This window comes from Salvelinus fontinalis, chromosome 2 (genome assembly GCF_029448725.1).
Source record: "Salvelinus fontinalis isolate EN_2023a chromosome 2, ASM2944872v1, whole genome shotgun sequence".
Classification (NCBI taxonomy): domain Eukaryota; kingdom Metazoa; phylum Chordata; class Actinopteri; order Salmoniformes; family Salmonidae; genus Salvelinus; species Salvelinus fontinalis.
The window spans coordinates 45377083-45388816 of NC_074666.1; the positions used below are offsets into that span (position 1 = coordinate 45377083).

At 42.4% G+C, this 11734-nt stretch overlaps 1 non-coding gene and 1 pseudogene across 1 annotated transcript; both read left to right on the forward strand.

Moving 5' to 3' along the window:
* Nucleotides 1–293: 293 nt before the first annotated feature.
* Nucleotides 294–10304, forward strand: LOC129819547 (heat shock cognate 70 kDa protein-like; annotated as a pseudogene).
* On the forward strand, nt 8710–8803 carry LOC129834069 (small nucleolar RNA SNORD14). The gene has a single exon (XR_008756201.1). It is a non-coding gene; the product is annotated as a small nucleolar RNA SNORD14 (small nucleolar RNA).
* Nucleotides 10305–11734: the final 1430 nt, after the last annotated feature.

An 11734-nucleotide genomic window follows, 5' to 3' on the forward strand; every position in this document is an offset into this window, starting at 1 on the left:
TCACTTTCTACTTCCGGGATTTTATCATCCTCAACCGACCTTCGTCTTTTTTCAAGTGATTTATGCAACGGACGAGCTAGATTTCAACCAATCAATGCGTTGAGGGGTATAAAGAAAATTACAACTGATCCTAGTGCTGGTTGATTCCTTACATGTGGCCATATAACGCATTCAGCATTGAACAATAGTGGTTAAATTCTGATTGTAGATCATTTTGACTGCTAGAACGTACTAGAAGTGCAGAATTTCACAGGCAGGTGAGAGAAGGGTTCTTGGAAGCTGATTGGTTCACAAGTTATCCGGAAGATACATGAACGCTTTCGCCGGCATCTTCTTTTCTCATTCATAGGGTAGCGGAGACTGTGAACAGCTCGCATACAGAATTGCCTACATCACATCCAGGTAATGAAAGGAAACGTATTTTAATCTGTTATAGTTTATGTCATTGCCAGTTATAGGCATATGTAACGTGATGTATTTTTCCTACAATTGTTTCTATATTCGCTTCGGTATCAGTGTGTCCTTATTAGATGTAATATAATTATTTGTCGATTAAGATAATTTATGTTAAAATTGTTATATCCACTGTAGGTCTATTCAACAATTCTACGAGACAGCCTTTAAGAGATACCAGATTAGTCTCTAGACAATGTTATAGCCTACCAGTGAAATGGCCGCAATTTTAATGCGCTTGGCTGCGGAGCCAGCTGTACTGCAGCACTCAGCGTTGTCCTTCAGAAGCCGGGTTGGGGAGGGTGTAAAGCACGTGCCTCCCCCTTCCCAGATGGTCAGGGATCATCCTAGATTAATCGCGTTGACGAACCATGTCAACCTGGGTGAAAGGGGAATGATGCCAAGGCAAGACATTCAAAATAACAGATAATAATATTAGGCTGAATGGTGTTATGGTCACTGGTATTGTGAAGTTTTACCCTACTGGCTTGTATGCCTTTGGATATTACTCTTCGAACTGCCATCACAATTATATGAACCTCATGCTACATGGCGAATTCCTCCATGGAACTGCAGTAGCCGAGCTCTCGCAAACCTTTCTCTCCATAGGGTTTTCAGCGCCAGCTGCTGGCCACTTGTGAAGTACAATGCCGTTGCTGTGTCTTAAACGTTTAGAAAATTCAATCATCGCTTGCGAAAGTTTTTGAAACGTTCGGTCCTTATCTTTCATATCAGCAAGAAATAATATAGCCTCCAGCCGACGAACTACACTCCCACTACACTTCCTCCCAGTTACCCATACACACAGGTGTTTGAGCATGCTAGATGGTTAAATAGCTGTGGTCGTCTGTCTTTCGTAAACAATCGCTGTAACATGGAGATATGGCTGTGTGGGAACACACCCTATGAAGTTGTAGTAATTACAAAAAACAATATTTAAGTCATTTGTTTTATGAATTATGTATTGCTGATATGAAATATATATTTTCCGCAATTGACGCATGTTCATGTTTAGAGCAAGCGTCAGGACTCTTAACAAAAGTCCTCCAGGAAGAAGATGTCTTCATCAATAGGCGCTAGTTAGTATCTATGAATAGGTTAACAGTTGCCTAGCCTTTACAATAGTCCGTTGTGGAATCCCAAACCAACCCTTAGCTCAGGAAGGTGTGGCTGAAACTGAGGGTGACTTCCAACGAGTGGCGATTGGATCAAGAAACCCATCACATTTGGGACACACTCCTGACTTGAATGATACAGTTAATGTTCCACTTTTCAATAATAAAACAAGCATGACATTTAAATGAACAAATCCCCCTGTCGTTTTACAAGCTATAAACCTCAGTAACATTTAATTTGGGAGGTATTTCATTTTTTATTTTACCTTTTATTTAACTAGGTAAGTCAGTTAAGAACAAATCCTTATTTACAATGACGACCTACCTGGCCAAACCTGAATGACACTGGGCCATTTGTGCACCGCCCTATGGGACTCCCAATCACGGCCGGATATGATGCAGCCTGGTTTCAAACCAGGTACTGCAGTGATACTGAGATGCGGTGTCTTAGACCACTGCGCCACTCGGGAGCATCATTCATCAGTTACATGTGTCAAGTCTCAATCAGACAAACAAATGCATGTGACATATAATTAGACACGTTGCTCCGTTCTTTTTTATGAAACTCCAAATATATTGCAGTGCCTGTCGGGATAGCACTTCGCACTGAGGCTTGCTGCCTCTGATCGAATTGGCCATCTGAGTGTCTAATTAGCCCCTACACCCTCGATAATTTTCACTCCCTCAACTTTGGGATGCTTGTGCAAATGGCGGCCGTGAACGTGCAGATGGGGAGGCGAGGGGGAAGGGGGTGAATTGGGATTCAGCCTGGCAGGGCACCATGCATATGCTTTTTGCCCTGCCTAAGATGTCTGTCTGGCCCAGGTATGACACTGAATGCCTATTACCTTTCCTCAAACAAGATTAGTCACCATTCTTAGGAATTGAATGAGTCAGCGTATTTCCCCATAAAGGAAGTTGCTCTTTGATCTTTGGTTTGACTCATAATCCACAGTCCAAGTCTCATACTTTACATTGAGTGATCATGACTGCCACCTGTTGATAAGACTTCACAGCATTACATATTTATTTATCTCTTGTCACAGTAACCATGTCTAAGGGAACAGCGGTCGGCATCGATCTCGGGACCACCTACTCCTGTGTGGGTGTGTTCCAGCATGGCAAGGTTGAAATCATTGCCAACGACCAGGGCAACAGGACCACTCCAAGCTACGTTGCCTTCACTGACTCTGAGAGGCTCATCGGTGATGCTGCCAAGAATCAGGTTGCCATGAACCCCTGCAACACAGTTTTTGGTAAGTTTGTTCTGCTAGATGTCAGTGAAGGGGTGTTTTTAATTATGGTTAAATTTGACTTTATAACTTGGTTCACTTAGATTCAGTTGATTCCTGACATTCGTTGTTTCCACTAGAGGTTTTATAACCAAAGATGGTTCTAGTATCTTCCTTGGATGTCTGCGTGAGAAGCCAAAGGTCAGTTAGTATGATTGGAGTATGTCTATAATGCAATCATTAAGACTTTATATTTGTGTATTCCAGATGCTAAGCGTTTGATTGGCAGAAGGTTTGAGGACGCCGTGGTTCAATCCGACATGAAGCACTGGCCTTTCAACGTCATCAGCGACAGCGGACGCCCCAAAGTGGAGGTTGAATACAAAGGCGAGACCAAGAGCTTCTACCCTGAGGAAATCTCCTCCATGGTGTTGGTCAAGATGAAGGAGATTGCAGAGGCCTACCTCGGGAAGGTGAGTTTGAAATGCATTGCCCACTGGGCACAAACTGGTTGAATCAACATTGTTTCGATGTAATTTGTCAATGTATTGTGATGTGGCATCTATGTGGAAATTCAAATCCAATGTATTTAAGTCATCAACTGTGTTTTGATGGTGAAATTTCAACCACAGGATTATGGTAACCAATTTTCAAATAGACAAACCTTGTATAAAATATGTTGCATTTGTACCTTTTGAGAAAATGGCGCTGTTAGAGAGGGATGCCATGCTTCTAGCCACTAGGCAACTTTGCAGTATAATTTTTGTTTGTTATTTCTTACATCATTAGACCAGAATTGTTTTATTACATACAGCCAGGATTTTTTTTTAAACGCAAGCATTTTGCAACGTGTATGTGATAAATAAAATTTGATTTGAAACGATGTCAGATCTTCAACATTATATTCACTATCAGAAAGAAGCAGTAGGCTGGGCAGCACCTCCTACTGGAGTTAATCTATCTACAGCTATCCATTTGGTCTCCCATCTAGGGTTTTAACCAAGCAATGCTTTGATAATTATCACAAACAATTACTACCAATGTGCTATCGTGAGATTTGGAGAGCTCTTAACTAAATAGATGTACTGTTGCTGTCCAAGTCATTCAAAACGGTAGATTTAACAAAGCAAATGAAATGTAACCATACTTTACATATCATTAATGATACTATTTAGGCCTATATAGCGTTTGCAAAGTCATCAACAGCTACTGATTTAAGTTCAACAAAAAAATAGACAATACATATTAGGGCTGGGAATTGCCAGGGACCTCACGTTACAATATTATCACAATACTTAAGTGCGGATACAATATGTATTGACTCACGGTTCTAAATGCATTGCGATTCGATACTGATTTTATTGCGATTCGACGTTCTGAACATATTGCTCACCATATGTCTTCTGCAGAGGGACAAGAGCGAGTCATGAGAGTTTTGATTAGTCATGGAAATAAGTGCTGAAAACATGCTCCCAATTTAAAAACTTGATTGAGAACAAGCTATGAAGGGAAAACTACTGGAGTTTTGGTCTAGCTGAACATAGCGTAGTATTGTGCAAATGATATCTCTTAAAAAAAGAATATACCGGTGTGTGTATATATAGATATCTGCAAAAACAATGTCCCTTTTTCAGGACTCTCTTTCAAAGATGATTAGTAAAAATCCATATTACAATGAAGTTATGGGTTTAAACACTGTTTCCCATGCTTGGTCAATGAACCATAAACAATTAATGAACATGCACCTGAGGAACGGTCGTTAAGACACTAACGGCTTATAGACGGTAGGCAATTATGGTTACAGTTATGAGAACTTAGGCCTTTCTACTGACTCTGAAAAACAAAACAAAAAAGATGCCCAGGGTCCCTGCTCATCTGCGTGAACGTTCTTTAGGCATACTGCAAGGAGGCATGAGCACTGCAGATGTGGCCAGGGCAATAAATTGCAATGTCTGTTCGGCGCTACAGGGAGACGGGACGGACAGCTGATCATCCTCGCAGTGGCAGACTACGTGTAACACCTGCACAGGATCGGTACATCTGAACATCACACCTGCGGGATAGGTACAGGATGGCAACAACTGCCCGAGTTACACCAGGAACGCACAATCCCTCATCAGTGCTCAGACTGTCCGCAATAGGCTGAGAGGCTGGACTGAGGGCTTGTAGGCCTGTTGTAAGGCAGGTCCTCACCAGACATTACAGGCAACAACGTCGCCTATGGGCACAAATCCACCGTTGCTGGACCAGACAGGACTGGCATAAAGTGCTCTTCACTGACGAGTTGTGGTTTTGTCTCAGCAGGGGTGATGGTCAGATTCACGTTTATCATTGAAAGAATGAGCGTTACACTGAGGCCTGTACTCTGGAGCGGGATTGATTTGGAGGTGGAGGGTCTGTCATGGTCTGGGGCGGTGTGTCACAGCATCACCCAGACTGAGCTTGTTGTCATTGCAGGCAATCCCAATGCTGTGCGTTACAGGGAAGACACCCTCCTTCCTCATGTAGTACCCTTCCTGCAGGCTCATCCTGACATGACAATGCCAAAAGCCATACTGCTTGCTCTGCTTGATTTCCTGCAAGGAAATCTGTACAAACAATAGTACGCAAGTATAAACACCATGGAACCACGCAGCCGTCATACCACTTCTAAAGATGAACGTACTTTAGTGCGAAGAAATCCGAGAACAGCAGCAAAGGACCTTGTGAAGATGCTGGAGGAAACCGGTACAAGTATCTATATCCACAATAAAATAAGTACTATATCGACATAACCTGAAAGGCTGCTCAGCAAGGAAGAAGCCACCGCTCCAAAAACAGCCCTAAAAAGGCAGACTACGGTTTGCAACTGCACATGGGGACAAAGATCGTACCTTTTGGAGAAATGTCCTCTGGTCTGAAACAAAAATAGAACTGTTTGGCCATAATAACCCTCGTTATGTTTGGCGGAAAAAGGGGGACGCTTGCAAGCCGAAGAACACCATCCCAACGGTGAAGCACGGGAGTGGGGGTGCTTTGCTGCAGTGGAGACTGGTGCACTTAACAAAATGGATGGAATCGTGAGTTAGGAAAATTATGTGCATATATTGATGCAACATCTCAAGACATCAGTAGGAAGTTAAAGCTTGGTCGCAAATGTGTCTTCCAAATAGACAATGACCTCAAGAATACTTCTGAAGTTGTGGCAAAATGGCTTAAGGACAACAAAGTCAAGGTATTGGAGTGGCCATCCCAAAGCCCTGACCTCAATCCTATAGAAAATGTGTGGGCAGAAATGAAAAAACGTCTGCGAGCAAGGACGCCTACAAACCTGACTCAGTTACCCCAGCTCGGTCAGGAGGAATGTGCCAAAATGCACCCAACTTATTGTGGGAGCTTCTGGAAGGCTACCCGACACGTTTGACCCAAGTTAAACAATTTAAAGGCAATGCTACCAAATACTAATTGAGTGTATGTAAACTTCTGACCCGCTGGGAATGTGAAGAAAGCAATAAAAGCCGAAGTAAATCTTTCTCTCTTTTTCTGACTGATTTCACATTAAAATAAAGTGGTGATCCTAATTGACCTAAGTCAGGGAATTTTTACCAGGATTAAATGCCAGCCATTGTGATCCAAGGACAATGTATATTTTCACTAATGCATATAGTCCTAGGGTTTCAAGCGTTGGTTCATTTCTAATTTAGTCATGGTAATTTGTTGGATTCTCGTTTCCATCTCAACCAAAAAGATAAAGAATAGGACTAAATCAAACTTTAAATGCACTTTAAATAGTTTGATATAGTCCTATTCCTTATTTTTGATTGAGACATGAATCCAACATATCAATTATACATTTGTAGACAAACTGGGATTAAGCCAGACTGTCAGTGGCACAAAATATACTTCTCCTTCAAAAGTTGATATTTTTTTGCGTTGACAACCAAACACAATTCAGTATCACTTTTTAATCCAGTAAATAGCCTATTAACAGAAGGTAAGGCTATTTTACAAACTAATATAACTGTATTTTTCAACCTTAAATGAGTAACCCATCCATGGCCACATTTTGAGGCTACTAACTAAAAATGTCTTATGTAATCATAGAAAGTGTGTGAATGTTGCAGGGCTGTGAATCTTCACAATCGCTATAATAATCTGTGCAGAATCTAGATCAGCATTGATGACTCGTAATCTCAACTGCAATCCAGGTCATTTGGTTGTGCTATTATATGAAGCACATTTTATTCCCATTTGAACTTTTAAATGGTTGAATGCGCAGTGATGACATTTAGATGACAACTTTACCAGAAATTAGACCCTTTTTTTCTGTTGTAATTACGCTTTAAGACTTCACAAAGGCAGCCCAATTTGTTTGTTTTTCACTAACTTGACTTATTCCCAAAATATCTGATGTGATTGGTCAAAATACCAATTATTGGAAAGAAAATCCAAATTGGGCTGCCTGTGTAAATGCAGCCTTAGAAGGTTGAAAGCATAGTGATAACACATTGGGAATTCAAACTGTCCTTTTTGAGTGGGTGAATAAAGGTTGAAATCAAATTGATCTCATCCAAAATTTTCCACTTTGAAATTGTGGTGTGCCCAGTGGGTTCAGTCCATTTCAGGGTATTATTGACAGTAAGTCTATTCATTCCCACCCTTTTTTCTCCATATTTTTTTTGCAGACTGTATCAAATGCTGTTGTAACAGTGCCAGCTTACTTCAATGACTCTCAGCGCCAAGCAACCAAAGATGCTGGAACAATCTCTGGTCTGAACGTTTTGCGAATCATCAATGAGCCAACTGCTGCTGCTATTGCTTATGGCTTGGACAAGAAGGTGAGACCCATATCTTTTAGAGGTCAGGTCAAGGTCTAGTTATGTTTTATTGAAATAATGATCATTTTAAAGAATTTGTTAATTTCAATTATTTGATAGCACATTAAATCTAGTTTGTCCCTAATGATTAAGTTTATGCCTGCCATTCATAGTTTCCACCAGAGGTTGTAAAACCAAAGATGGCCCAACACCTTCCGGAATGTCGGAGTGAATACATCAGCTAGGGTTATTTTGATTTGATGGTGGTTAATTCAAGTGATTTAAAAAATAAAAAATAAAAGTTAAATCTCAATTGAATAACTTTTGAAATAAATAGATTATACTCCGTTTTTTTGAGAAATCAATGAAAATAGATGCCTTTGGTTAAATTTCAGTTTTAATTGACACCAGCCCTGGAATGCATAGCCATTTGGTTTCTAGTTTGTTATTATAAGTGCAAATACTGAATGTTCTCTTCTGTTTCAGGTCGGTGCTGAAAGGAATGTCCTTATCTTTGATCTGGGCGGCGGCACCTTTGACGTGTCCATCCTGACCATCGAGGATGGCATCTTTGAGGTCAAGTCCACTGCTGGAGACACCCATCTGGGTGGAGAAGACTTTGACAACCGCATGGTCAACCACTTCATCGCGGAGTTCAAGCGCAAGTACAAGAAAGACATCAGCGACAACAAGAGGGCTGTTCGCCGTCTCCGCACCGCATGTGAGAGGGCAAAGCGCACCCTGTCCTCCAGCACCCAGGCCAGCATCGAGATCGATTCTTTGTACGAGGGAATCGACTTCTACACCTCCATCACCAGGGCTCGTTTTGAGGAGCTCAATGCAGACCTTTTCCGTGGCACCCTTGACCCAGTGGAGAAATCCCTCCGCGACGCCAAGATGGACAAAGCCCAGGTGCACGACATCGTCCTGGTCGGAGGTTCCACTCGTATCCCCAAGATCCAGAAACTGCTCCAAGATTTCTTCAACGGCAAAGAGCTCAACAAGAGCATCAACCCCGACGAAGCTGTGGCCTATGGCGCAGGTGGGTCACTAATCATCTTGTGTTCGCTCTGTGGCCAATGTGCTTCTATAATGAGCCTCAACTCAATAGTTTCGCTGTGATGAAGTTTGATCCTGCCATTCGTAGTTTCCACCAGAGGTTGAAAGACCAAAGATGGCCCAATACCTTCCTTGGATGTCTGAGCGACAATGGCACGGTGAGTCTACAGTAATGTTTCCCCATGTGGCTAACCTCCCTTTCTCATTTTCAGCTGTCCAGGCAGCCATACTCTCAGGTGACAAGTCTGAGAATGTCCAGGACCTGCTTTTGCTGGACGTCACACCCCTGTCCCTGGGTATTGAGACTGCTGGAGGTGTCATGACCGTCCTGATCAAACGTAACACCACCATCCCAACCAAGCAGACCCAGACCTTCACCACCTACTCAGACAACCAGCCTGGTGTGCTCATTCAGGTGAGAGGGCTTACATGAAATGTCAATTTCAGGGTAATGTTTCCTCATTCCTTTGGCCACTATCTGTGACGTTTACTCCTGCCATTTGTAGTTTCCACCAGAGGTTGAAAGACAAAAGATGGCTCAATACTTTCCTTGGATGTCTTGTTGCTAATATTGACTATATCCTCCAGGTGTATGAAGGTGAGAGGGCCATGACTAAGGACAACAACCTGTTGGGCAAGTTTGAGCTGACTGGAATCCCCCCTGCACCTCGCGGTGTTCCTCAGATTGAGGTCACCTTCGACATTGACGCTAACGGCATCCTCAATGTCTCTGCCGTTGATAAGAGCACTGGCAAGGAGAATAAGATCACCATCACCAACGACAAAGGTAAACAACAGCATATGTGACCAAAGTGAAATTTGATTACAATATGCCCACTTGGATAGTGCATCTATCCTTAACTTAACCATTACATTTTCTTTTTTTATCTGACCAGGTCGTCTGAGCAAGGAGGACATAGAGCGCATGGTCCAGGAGGCTGAGAAGTACAAGTGTGAGGATGATGTGCAGCGTGACAAGGTCTCGTCTAAGAACTCACTAGAGTCCTACTCCTTCAACATGAAATCCACCGTGGAGGATGAGAAACTGCAGGGCAAGATCAGCGACGAGGACAAGACCAAGATTCTGGACAAGTGCAATGAGATCATTGCCTGGCTGGATAAGAACCAGGTACAGTATATTGATTTTCCCATTAATTTAAAACCAAGTTAATACCCATAATGTGTCAAGAAGGAAAATCAATTAATCTTAACCTGTATATTTGTTTCAGACTGCGGAGAAGGAAGAGTATGAGCACCAGCAACAGGAGCTGGAGAAGGTGTGCAACCCCATCATCACCAAGCTGTACCAGAGTACTGGTGGTATGACAGGCGGTATGCCCGGAGGAATGCCTGGAGGGTTCCCAGGTGCTGGCGGTGCCGGTGCTGCTCCTGGAGGTGGTGGATCCTCAGGCCCCACCATTGAGGAAGTCGATTAAACCCAATGTCCAATCTCACTACCCTGTAAACACAAAGCACATTACCCCAGTGGCCCAATCTGTAAAGCCAAGACTGGTCAGTAATTTGAACTGATAATAGCTGCTATGTATGTTTTAGATACTTGAAGATGTACACTGTCTGAGATGGTGAGATTTTAAGGAAGAAAAATCTGTCTACATTTTGAGTCCTGGAGAATAAAATATTTGTCATTGGCCTTGACTTCTTTTTTTTTTACATTTGTTTTTCACTCCCAATTCCCCAATTTCAATGAAGGGAAATTAAGTAGGCTTAACTTTCACAGATTTGAGAAGGACAGTTATTTCATATTTGAGGGGAATTATCTAAATAATTTGTGCAAAGCACATTCCTACTGGTGGCTGATAATGGAATCCGGTGACTCATCGAAGTCTCATAGCTAACACTCACTGACAACATTTTGAGGCCCAAATCTCACAACTGCTTTGTTTAGTTTACCATATGAACAGTATCATTACATAAAGATGCAGTGAGTAGACCATTGGTTATATTCTTGTCTGAGGTCTGCCAGAAATAAGGCGTTTTGGTACAGACCAAACCTCTTTCATGCGATTCTACTCATTTTGCCATGGGGTGGGGAGGAAAATGAGCTGTTTTACAGCAAATTACCTGCATTCTACACATTTTGCCATAGGTTGGAGAGACATGTTTTAAATATAATATCTGAGTGAGACTGCCTAACAAAATCAATGGGGCCTCCAGGCCAGTAATTCGATCTTGATAACAAGTTTAGATAGTGGCCAGCTAATTTAGCAATCTAAAAAATATTTGACATGGGCTAACTGACTATCAGTGACTGACATGAGGAATAATGCTGATGCACAACCACATTTTTAAATGGAACCTTGTTTATTCTAACTCGCAACAGTAAGTTGAGACAAGACTAAGTTAGGGAATTGATTTGAGGGGCTTCAAAAGGCTTCAAATGTGCGTACTCTGCCCACCTGGGGTATCAGGCTATGCAAAACAAACTTGCCCTAGTTCTTGATATACCATAGAGCTAGATAGAGGTCTCTAGTGCTAAAACGTTTGTTTTCGCATGGGCAGCACAATTGAGGACTTTCACAATTTTTAAGTAGTCAACTGGGTGGGATTCCCTATGGGTTAAGGAAGGATCACATAATTCCATCCAGGGTATCTGTTCAAAATTGAGATGGCCTCAATGGCGCTGTCCATGTTCTCACAGACACCATAATGGGACAGATACAATGTTGCGTCCTCTAACTATTTCTATGGGATATTCTCTGTGAAAGAGACATCAGACGGAAGCGATTATTCTTACTGGTTCATATAGAATCAATTAACTAAGCAGACCAGACCCAGCTGCTATCACATTGGTGCCTATGGGAGAGCCACCCCCGTTAAGTGTAACCAATGTAAAATGGCTAGCTAGTTAGCGGTGGTGGGTGCTAATAGCCTTTCAAACGGTGACGTCACTCGCTTTGAGACCTTGAAGTAGTGGTTCCCCTTGCTCTGCAAGGGCTGTGGCTTTTGTGGAGCGATGGGTAAGTGATGGGCGCGAACTGGTGGGTGACTGTTGTTGATATGTGCAGAGGGTCCCTGGATCGCGCCCGGGTCGAGGGAACAGACTAAAGATATACTGTTA